The following is a 12,148-nucleotide window of genomic DNA, read 5'->3' as shown; positions in this document are numbered from 1 at the left end:
GTTGCAAGGGCATCTGCCATCCGATTATCCTCTCGAGGAATATGATAAAATTCAACTTCTGTGAAGAAAGTTGAAATTCTCCTTGCATAATCTCTGTATGGGATGAGACTAGGCTGATTCGTCTCCCATTCACCCTTGATCTGATTGACAACCAAGGCCGAATCACCATAGACATCAAGATACTTGATTCTCAAATCAATGCATTCTTTAAGTCCCATAATACAGGCTTCGTACTCCGCCATATTATTCGTGCATTTGAAAGTTATCCTTGCTGTAAACGGAATGTGTGGACCTTGGGGAGCAATAATCACTGCCCCAATTCCATTTCCATATTGATTAACAGCGCCATCAAACACCATCGTCCATCTGGAACCAGGTTCTGGACCTTCATCAAGTGTAGGCTCATCGCAATCTTTCATCTTCAAATACAGAATTTCCTCGTCAGGGAAGTCATATTGAACAGACTGATGATCTTCAATTGGCTGGTGCGCTAGGTGGTCAGCCAAGATACTACCTTTGATAGCTTTCTGAGCTCGATACTCAATATCATACTCAGACAACAACATCTGCCAACGGGCAATCCTCCCAGTTAAAGCAGGTTTCTCGAAGATATACTTGATTGGATCCATTCTGGATGTCAACCAAGTTGTATGATTTATCATGTACTGGCGCAAACGCTTAGCAGCCCAAGCCAAAGCACAGCACGTCTTCTCAAGCGTAGAGTACCGAGACTCACAATCAGTAAACTTCTTACTGAGGTAGTATATAGCAAACTCCTTCTTCCCTGATTCATCTTGTTGACCGAGTACACAACCCATCGAGTCTTCAAGAACTGTTAAATACATAATCAGAGGTCTTCCTTCCACAGGCGGAGACAAAATCGGAGGTTCAGACAGATAATCTTTGATACTGTCGAAAGCTTTCTGGCAATCCTTGGTCCAATCATGAGACTGATCTTTCCGGAGGAGCTTGAATATCGGCGCACATGTGGCAGTCATGTGGGATATAAATCTGGAAATGTAGTTCAAGCGGCCAAGAAAACCTCGGACTTGCTTCTCAGTTTTGGGTGCAGGCATCTCTTGTATTGCTTTGACCTTTGCAGGATCAACCTCAATACCTCTTTCACTTACCACAAAACCCAACAACTTGCCGGAACGGACTCCAAAAGTACATTTGTTCGGATTCAGGCGAAGTTTGAACTTCCTCAAACGCTGAAAAAGCTTCAACAAATGCTCAATATGCTCCACTTCCGTCCGGGACTTAGCAATCATATCATCAACACAGACTTCTATCTCCTTGTGCATCATGTCATGAAACAAGGTAGTCATAGCTCGTTGATACGTGGCTCCGGCGTTCTTCAAACCGAAGGGCATCACTCGATAACAGAATGTTCCCCAAGGTGTGATGAATGTTGTCTTCTCCATATCCTCTGGTGCCATCTTGATTTGATTATATCCGGAAAATCCGTCCATAAAGGAAAAGACTTTGAATTTAGCTGTATTGTCTACCAACATGTCAATGTGTGGTAGAGGAAAATCGTCTTTCGGGCTAGCCTTATTCAAATCTCTGTAGTCAACGCACATACGGACTTTTCCATCCTTCTTAGGAACAGGCACAATATTGGCCACCCATTGAGGATATGTAGAAGTCACCAGAAACCCCGCATCAATTTGCTTCTGAACTTCCTCTTTGATCTTCACTGCCATATCTGGATGAGTTCTTCTGAGCTTCTGCTTCACAGGCACGCACTCAGGCTTCAAAGGCAGGAAATGTTGTACAATATCTGTATCTAAACCCGGCATGTCTTCATATGACCAAGCAAAGATATCTGAATATTCTCGTAGCAAACTGATCAAATCTTCCTTGACAGACTCTTCAAGAAGTGCCCCAATCTTCACCAGACGAACACAATCCTCATACCCCAAGTTGACTGTTTCCAAGTCTTCGAGATGCGGCTGAATGATCTTCTCTTCGTGCTCAAGGAGACGGGTGATCTCATCAGGAATCCCTTCAACATCATCTTCCTCTGCCTCAAATACAGGGAATTCAAAATTGGGAGATGGCGTTGGATCATTATGTTCAATGGGTTTTAGGATCAACCTGCATAATGATTTTGGTTAAGGAAAACTTCAGAATTTAAACAAGCAAATCATTATGCAGATGAAAAATGTTTGCTTTTATTTTTTGTTTTTGTTTTTATGGTTTTTTGTGATCACTGATTTCATAAAGAAAAGCAAAAAGTGAAAACAAAGGAAAAACAAATGTTTAACAATGCGAAAATTGAATGAAAACATCATTGTATATATGCTTTGCCAACAATGTCATCACTTCTCCTTTTGGCATGGGAGAAGGGTTTTAAACAAAGTGAACAATTTACTCTGATCTATGGATGACTGTAGGAACATCTACAGCGACCCAATTGTGGCAGACACCACCAGGAATAACAAAATTATTCAAGTCCTCTGCATCTTCTTCTTCAATGATAGCAACAGCTTCCTCTTCTTCAGGTTGATCAGCATGGATGAAACCTCCACTTGTGAACAAACCTTGCTCGTTGCATGCCCCAGAACCAAAGCCAATGCCAGCCCGGGATCGATTGTCTTCGAGTTCAAGCACTTTCCCTAATCCAGCAACTGCACCACATTCAATGGCCAGCTTAGCATCTCGGTAGGAAGTGAATGAAGGAGACTTCTTCTCGATTGGTTCATCAATAGATAAAGCTTGGAACTGAGTTCCAACTTCATCCTCTGCGTCAATGTACGAGAAAGAAGACAGATGGCTAACCAGGAGAGCTTTTTCTCCCCCTACTACAACCAATTTCTTATTTTTGACAAACTTCAGCTTCTGGTGTAGGGTGGATGTCACGGCGCCAGCCTCGTGAATCCATGGTCTGCCTAAGAGACAGCTGTAAGATGGGTGGATATCCATTACTTGGAAAGTAACCTGGAAATCACTTGGTCCTATCTTGATTGGGAGATCAACTTCCCCAATCACGGTCTTGCGCGACCCATCAAAAGCTTTCACGACAACCCCACTCTGCCTCATAGGAGGACCTTGATATGACAGTCTGGAGAGTGTGGATTTTGGCAATACATTAAGAGAAGATCCAGTGTCCACCAACACATTGGACATTGCATCAGATTTGCAATTCATGGATATGTGTAAAGCCATGTTGTGGTCTCTTCCCTTCTCAGGGAGATCAGCGTCACAAAAGCTCAAAGTGTTGCAAGCGGTAATGTTTGCAACAATGCTATCAAATTGCTCAAGGGTGACGTCGTGATCAACATACACCAGGTCCAAGACTTTTTGCAGAGACTCCCTATGGGGTTCTGAATTCAGCAGCAAAGAAAGAATGGAAATCTTGGAGGGCGTGTGTAGAAGTTGGTCTACAATATTGTACTCACTCTTTCTGATGAGCCTCAGCATCTCATCAGATTCTTCATCAACAATGCCACTCGGGCCACCTGAAGAAACAGGAGTCTTTTGTACGGATGAGGAGGGTTTGGCAACATCAAGTGCCGGATTCTGAACATTCACGGCTATTCCCACAGGGCGCTCAACGGTATCAGAAACAGTAGCCTTTGGAGGCGCAGAAAATACACGACCGCTTCGGGTCAACCCACTGACATCAGCAATAGTGGTCACGGAAGTGGAAGGCAAAGGCACCTCGATCCCATCCTGGACAGCAACAGGATTGTACCGGAATGGCACAGCTCGATCAGATGTATAAGGCACAGGGCCTGCCGGTTTGATGATCAAAGAAGGTGAAGCCTTCGACTTGTTGCTATTGTAACGAATAACAACAGGCTCGGGCAGCTTGAATACTGGTGATATGACATTCACCTCAGGCTCAACTGTATCAACATTGCGATTCTGTAGAATCTCAATGGTACCCTCATCCAACATCTTCTGAAGCTCACGGCGGACCTGGTCGCAACCCAAGCGGTTGACCGAGCAGACGCGGCACTTGTCGTGGTTATGCTCCAAATAGTTGTACTGACACAGCATCTTATGTAAATCAACCAACGACTGCCTGATGTGGCTGACATACTTAACCTTGTATTTCCCAAGGCATTCCTGAATCATATTCACAGATTTCCCATGTGGCGGCAATGGGTTCTTGGTGACGTTCGGGTTCGAGTCCTCAAAACTCAGGATTCCACTTCTCATAAGGTCTTGAACCTTAGTCTTCAGCTGGAGGCAATTTTCTATGTCATGGCCCGGAGCACCAGAGTGATAGACACAGTGCAGATCAGGCTTATACCACCATTGCGGGTTTGCAGGTATAGCCGGAGGATCTCTCGGAGAAACCAACTTCCGCTCTATTAGAGAGGGATATAACTCCGCATACGACATAGGAATCAGATCAAAACTGATCTTCTTCCTTTCATAGCCCATGTTTGCTTGATTACTCGTACTCCCACGAGGCTGGTAAGCCTGTTGCTGTGGACGAGATTGTTGTTGTTGGTATTGCGGTTGTTGATATTGCTGTTGATGCTGATATTGTTGAGGTTGATACTGCTGATGTTGAGGAGTATTGTCCTTGAAAACAGGCGCTACGTGAGCTACCTGGTGCTGATGACTGGAATGTCGTGCTGGCTTCCTCTGAACAGAGGGTCTTCTATGCTTCGGCTGAGATTGCACGGCATGCGCTTCGCCTTCTTTCCTCTTAAACGCTCCATATCGCTTAGAGGAAGAACCATCATCTTTAGCCAACCGTCCTTCACGGACACCTTCTTCGAGACGCATCCCCATGTTCACCATCTCGGTGAAATCAGAGGGAGCGCTTGCCACCATTCGTTCATAGTAAAATGAACCAAGAGTTTTCAGAAATATCTTGGTCATCTCTTTCTCTTCCAACGGTGGGGTGATTTGAGCTGCCAGCTCACGCCATCTCTGGCCGTACTCCTTGAACGATTCCTTGTCTTTTTGGGACATGGACCTGAGCTGATCTCTGTCAGGCGCCATATCAACATTATATTTGTATTGCTTGACGAAAGCTTCGCCAAGGTCGTTGAAAGACCGGATGTTAACACTGTCCAGGCCCATGTACCACCTGAGCGCGGCACCAGACAAGCTGTCTTGAAAATAATGGATCAAGAGTTGATCATTATCAGTTTGTGTTGACATTTTCCTGGCGTACATGACCAGGTGAGCGAGTGGACAGGTGTTCCCCTTGTACTTTTCAAAGTCTGGGACCTTGAACTTGATCGGTATTTTCACACCGGGAACTAGGCAGAGTTCGGCTGCAGACTTGCCGAAGAGATCTTTGCCACGGAGAGTCCTCAATTCCTTTCTCAGCTCAAGGAATTGATCGTTCATTGCGTCCATCTTTTCATGAACATCTGAGCCCTCAGAAGCTTCAGAGTGATAGATGGTGTCGTCTACCCTAGGCATGGTATGCACGACAGGAGGAGCGGGAACAGGGACCGGGCTAGATGCCGGCATTTGAACAAATGTTGGAGCTGGCAGATCAGGCATAAAGCCTGGAGGCATCCCCCAAGGAAAACCGGGAGGCATGGCATTGGGCTGATGGGCACTGACTGGCACCGTTGAAGTAGCTACTTCTGAAATAACCGTCCTCTGAACAGGAGTTGCTGGCTGTTGAGCAGGCTGGTTCTGAGCAGCAAGGAGTTGCTCCATCAAAGCGCCAAGTCTGGCGACCTCTTCTCTTAGATCTCGGTTCTCTTGCTCCAACTGTTCCATGATTCTGGCAGAGTTGACCCTTGTATAATACCGGTGAGTCAGCTTGTCTTCAAAATAAATGAAGAACAGAGGTTAGAACCAGAAGACCAGAAACAAAGGGTACCTGCTTATGCAAGAATGATGCATGAAATGCTTGTGCAAATGCTTTGTTTTCAAGGAACCCTTAGGGTATTATTTGCAATATTTTGAATATTTAAACATTTTAATTGCTCATGGAAAATATTTCATTCAATATATTAAGACAAAGGAGTACAGCGTTTTTGATTCATTACAAAGAGAAAAGGTAAATGACATCCTATGGATCCCTAGCAACTCGGGATGCTGGAGGACGAGAAGTGCACAACTTCTTGATCTCTCTCTCATAGGCAGCCTCCATATCAGCTTTCTCTTTTGCAAGTCGATCATACTTCCTTTTCCAGAATTTGGATGACTGAGGAAGCAGAGAAGTCCAAGTGTCGTTCGGATCGTCGATCACTCGGTGCTCGAGAAATTCAATCATAGCATCCTTCTCCTTGAGCTGCTGCAGCAATTCCTCTCTTTCACGGATCCAAGCACGCGAAAGGTCTTCTTCTCTCAACTCCTCTACACGTTGGGTAGGGAGGGTTGAAGGCCCAGCCACATCCAACAGTGTAGGTCTCGGATGATCGTACGGCATCAGGTAGGTGGCAGCTCTCTGTCTGACCCAAGAGGTGTATGGCTCCAAAGCAATGCAGTTCTTTGGACCCAACTCATTCCTACTCTTCTTATGAATACTGCGCCAAGCACGGACAAATCTGGCTTTCAGGCCTTGGGGATCTTTACCCTCCTGAAAGAACACACCTTCTAACAGAATGTTATTAGGTTTATCCTTTAGGGGGAACCCAAGCTGACGACGTGCAAGAATAGGATTGTAGGTAATCCCACCACATGTACCAAGAAGAGGCACATTAGGGAATTCCCCACAATAATCGATGATCTGGACGGTATCATACACGCGATCATACCAGGTGATATCATCATTGGTGAGAGACATGAGTCTCTGAGACCACCGTAGACATCCCTTGTTCTCCTTGAAAGCAACTGTCTGCGGCAAGTGCGAAATAAACCACTTGTACAGCAGGGGTAAACAGCAGACAATAACTCCTCCATTCTTCATATTCCTCAGATGCAAGGAGACATATGCATCGCCCAACAAAGTCGGAACTGGATTAAGAACTGAGAAGATCCTAATGGCGTTCATGTCCACGAACTTGTCAAAGTTGGGAAATAGCACCAATCCATAGATGAGCAACACAAATAGAGCCTCAAAGGCGTCCTCACTCATGGCCTTCCCATAAAAGGTAGCTTGGGCAATGAGGAACTCGGAAGGAAAACCTTGAATTCCGCCTTTGGTAGTCAGATTAGCTCTAATCAGATCTTCATCTATATGCAACAAGCTAGCAATCTCTCGAGCAGATGGAATACTCTCTAGGCCACTGAACGACACTTGATCCAGAATCGGAATCCCAATAAGGTGAGAGTATTCTTCCAAAGTCGGCAACAACTGGAAATCCGGAAATAAGAAGCAATGATGCAACGGATCGTAGAACTGAGCCAGAGTACTCATCAACCCTTCGTCAACCTGAGTGGTGAGCAGAGGCAGAAGCTTCCCATAGCGAGCTTTGAAACCCAAGGGATCTAATACATACGATGTCAGATTCCTTAACTCTTTTACATCGGGTTGTTTGAAGCTGTACTTCTTTGTATGCCTTTTCGGTCTTTCCATGTCTGAAAATTTTGCAAATAAACCCTTTAAGTTCCTTGAAAATTTTCTCTTTTGATGACATGAATGCGGATGAATGCGTGAATGTATGAATGCAACAAACACACTCAAGGATCAAGCAATACACACCAGACAAAGGTCGTGGGAAAGCTCATTGTATCCCTAATATCAATCATCCATTTTGGTGGATTTAGGTTTTCACCTGATCGACACCCAAGTTCCATTGATATTAACGGTACATGAACCGGCTCTAACATTCTTAATATCAACCAGCCGCTTTGGTGGATTTTAGGTTTTACACCTGATCCGGGATCCATTGATATTAACAATGTTTGAACGACTCAACCACGAATCACGGGTTTGCTGAGAGTCACGAGCATGGAGTCTCGGTTAAGAACCACCCAAAGGGAGTGTACTAGGGTTTAGACCTGCCAGACATGTTCTACCAGAGGTTCCCATAATCATCGTTCCATCTTTCGAATATTATCGGAGGAACGAATACTCGTATTCCAAGAATATTCTCAAGAGAAACTCTTATGAGTGTAGTATCGCGTAACAATCGCACCAGAACTTACATCTGAACGACCTCCGCACTACGTTCCTAAAAATAGGCCAAGATGGGTTTGGTAAACTACGGTCCTTGGCTTCTGCGGAACATGATTGAAAGAATAACGCCTAACCACAAATAACTTGTGTGACATTATTAATTCAACATGACCTCCACCAAGTGAATGGACTCGCAAGTCAACTGGCTAAGGAATACTCCACACCAGTCAACAAGACTATGCCATTCTCCTATCCTAGAGTGCACTCGAGTTCGGGTATAGAACTCATCTCACAGATCACCAAAGCAAACAGCAATTGTATATCAAGCAATTCACACATTACAATCAATACAGTGATCCCAAATTGTACAAAAATATGCCAAATAACAAATAATAGTATAGCACAACAAGGGTGAAAAGTAGGCAATACAACCAGGGATTTCTTTCAATTCCCCAGCAGAGTCGCCACTTTTCTGTAGCGGTGTATTCGTCGCTATATGATTTATCGATTAAACCATAAGCAAAGCATACAATGAAAATTTCGAGTCGCCACCGCACTTTTATTTATCCAAAGGACTGGCTAAAAAGCGAACAAAAGCCTAAGAAGTTTTACACGTAGAAAACTAATAAAAAGATCAGAGAGTCTGGGTAAGGGGTAAATTACGCAATGGGAAGGTGTTAGGCACCCATCACGTCCTAGGTACTCCTAGGGAGCCCTTTTCACACTTGTTGTAAAAGATTGTTATTTGTTATGACATAAATATTGTGCAAACATGATTGGGATGATGAGAAAAGAATATACAATTTTTATTGGGTTTGAACGGATAAACCCGCTGCCTACGTACCTTCCATCAAAGGTAAGGATCAAAACGCCGTAGTTCGGCTAAAAGATTTCCAAAAGTTGGTGGATTCAATTTTAAACACAAGCACTGAGGCTTTTCATTATCAATGGGAGAACACTCGACCAAAAACAACATCCACCATGCGAGGATAGCTTCGACGTACTAGAGGGGTTAGCCCTGTTTTCAGTACGGAAGTCTTACTGTCGACTCACTAAGGATAGGCAAGATTTACATCAACCACAATGATAATTGAAACCTATGGCTAATGCATGAAAAGATTAACAATGGACAAAGCCAAAACAAGTGAATGAGTGAAGTTAATTGATTGTGATTATGAAAGTGAGAGTCAAAGTATGATTAAGATTGATTCAAGGAAGTGTTATGAAATGGGGTTTGAAAAAAAGTCAAGGACTTGGGGCCCAGGTTTTTAGTTTGAAACCATGAAGAAGTTTGCACAATATCTATGTCAAGTTTGAAATCAAAGTGTGAAAAGGTTTAGGACATAATGGGGATGAATGGATGGAAATGGATTGTAAAACTTCTTAGAAGGTTCACCTCTTGAGATCATATAAGGGATGATCCAAGTGTGTCCTTTGGAATGGCAATGGATAATAACAAACAAACAAGAAAGTCAACAAAAGCGGATATCAGATGCCAATCACTGGGCTTATACCAATCTCCTAAAATAGAATGGGATATCAGAAGCCACTCAATGGTCTTACACTAATCTCCTCAGAAGAAAACAAAGATGAAATATGGAAGTCAACTGCCAATCTATCTGGACTTAGGTTAACTCCACATATGATCATAGGAATACCAATGCCACATTACAGGGACTTACAATGGATCCTCACATACAAGAACAAAAGCAACATATGTTCACAGGGAAGCAAATGCCAACTTACAGGGACTTATAATTGCAACCTCACATAAACAAAGAAAGCAAAACATGGATGTCAGATGCCAATCTGTCTGGGCTTACTCTAACCTCCACAGTATGATCCTAGGAAACAAATGCCAACTTGCAGGGACTTACAGTTGTATCCTCACATACAAACAAAGCGAAGAAGATATGAGTGACCAATGAGGTCTTACACTCTATCCTTCCACATCACAGGAACAAATGCCAAAGGAATGGACTTACAATTGTCCTCAATGGGTAAGCAACAATAATAGCATCACCAATACAAATGAGATGATCATGCACCAATGGCAATGGATGATGATAAATGCATGGAGCATACAAGCAAACATGTGCATATGAAGTAATCAATCAATCAATGAATAACAAACAGCACACTCTATAGCCAAACAAGGAGGCTCATACAAGAGGGTTAGGCACTGAGGCCAACTGGAATAGGGTCAAAGAGTTGCTCTTAACCTTGCCATTGAGAGGCTAAGGTGAAGCAGATGAAAGGATATGAGGGGTGTGCCTCATTGCTCTTATCCCTGGTCAGGGAGAGCATCTGAATATCAGAAGGTGTGGGAGTTCAGAAAGTAGGAACTCTCTCCACATTATTGACTCGATAGATCTTGGGCTTTGATCTCAATGCTACAACCATGTAATGGGAGCAAGGAGAAGACTCACTGAATAGTAGGGGATAGGTTGCTTATCCCTTTGATCTACCAATCGCCTTACTTGAAGGACTTTTCCTGCTTGGGACAAAATTAAACACACACAAGCATTGCCTCTTAAGGAGGACTTCAGACAGTTTGCCCGGCCAAATAACAGGCCGGGTCTCCAGACTACATGAAGAAAGAGGGATTACCTCAAAGCAAATTGCTAAATAGCAAAGCAAAGCAAGTTCAAAGAACTTAAGCAACTAAAGGGTACCTGAAATAGTCAAACAAATCAGTACACAGTTCAACAGTTTAAAACAAAAGTGAGAATAGAATTAACAGTCGACATGATCGGATGAATGTGCAAAGCACAAGACTCAAGTCATATGAGTCAAGCCACCTACAAAACAAAGGCTAGCTCATGATAAACAGATAAACTCAATTAAATTGGCAATGGTTTCTTTGAGGCACTATGCTTAACCTGAAACATAAACTCAATCATAAGTCCAAAAGACCACTAGGACAAGCCTAGGGTCAAAAACAAATGAAAAAAGTCAAAACAGCAAATGAAAGTCAACCAAAATCAAGTTCAAACATTTAAGAAGCAAGTTCAATTGGTCTCAAGCTCATATCATGCATCATTGTCAATTCATAGACCAAAGAAGTCAAAACATGGCAAAAAGGAGCACATAGAGGTCAACAGCAAGACTTGGCTCAAACTCAAACATAATTAATTCCAAAAATCATGAAATAATTCATGCTTAAACACAATCCATAACATAGCATGCATATGAAATTCCAGCTCAATTGGATCATGGGAAGATGGTCAATTAAAATCAGGAAGTCAACACATTTTCAAGTATGCACCAAGAAGTCAACAAAACATGTGTCATCTTCAAAAAATCATAACAAAATGAAAACAGATGAGAAATGGATGGGATCAACACCAATGCAAAGCTCAAGATGTCTAGTATGCACATGTAAAATTTCATGATCATCCAACAAAGTATGAGAATTTCCCAAATGAAATGGCAACATGTATCACATAAAGTCAACAATTGACTAGGCAGGGAAGAAAAATCTCAAACAAATAGGAAATGGCATGATTAAATCCAAGAAAATTCACACACATACTAGACACATAAGAGATGGCTCATGCAAAATTTCACATTAATTGGTGGTCAGGAAGCATGTCAACAAAAATCATGAACTTGCATATCATTGGTGTGACACAAATTGTCACACCCTACTTCCAAAATTCATATCTCACAAGCCACATATGATAAATGCACAAACTTTACATCAAAATGATCATGAATGAGTGTAAATTAACCACAAAAAATTTCAGGGTCATTGGATGCATCCTCATCATTTCACAAAAGGATTGGCAAAAGGTATGAATTAAGCATACATGTTAAGAAACCTAATACCATTTATAATCCATCCAACCAAAAATTCAATAAAAATCATGATAAAAAAGTAGACATTCAACAGGACATAATGCAAAAAATCCCATGATTTTTGGAGTTGAATTGAATGAGTTGTGAATTTTGCAAGATGATGAACAATTTGGAACAAACATGAACACATAGCATGGTATAATGGTCAAACACGTTGACTGAATGGCATTTAAGTAAATAAGCGTGTCACTTATCAAAACGCAACGTTTACGGGGGCAGAACGAAATGTTCTGATTGGCCAGTAGGGAAATGCACAGTAACCAGAGCATCATACACACGTGAACTGGGTTTATC

This window comes from Lathyrus oleraceus, chromosome 6 (genome assembly GCF_024323335.1).
Source record: "Lathyrus oleraceus cultivar Zhongwan6 chromosome 6, CAAS_Psat_ZW6_1.0, whole genome shotgun sequence".
NCBI lineage: Eukaryota > Viridiplantae > Streptophyta > Magnoliopsida > Fabales > Fabaceae > Lathyrus > Lathyrus oleraceus.
The sequence above is the reverse complement of the archived record's forward strand: the minus strand, read 5'-3'. Positions refer to the sequence as shown.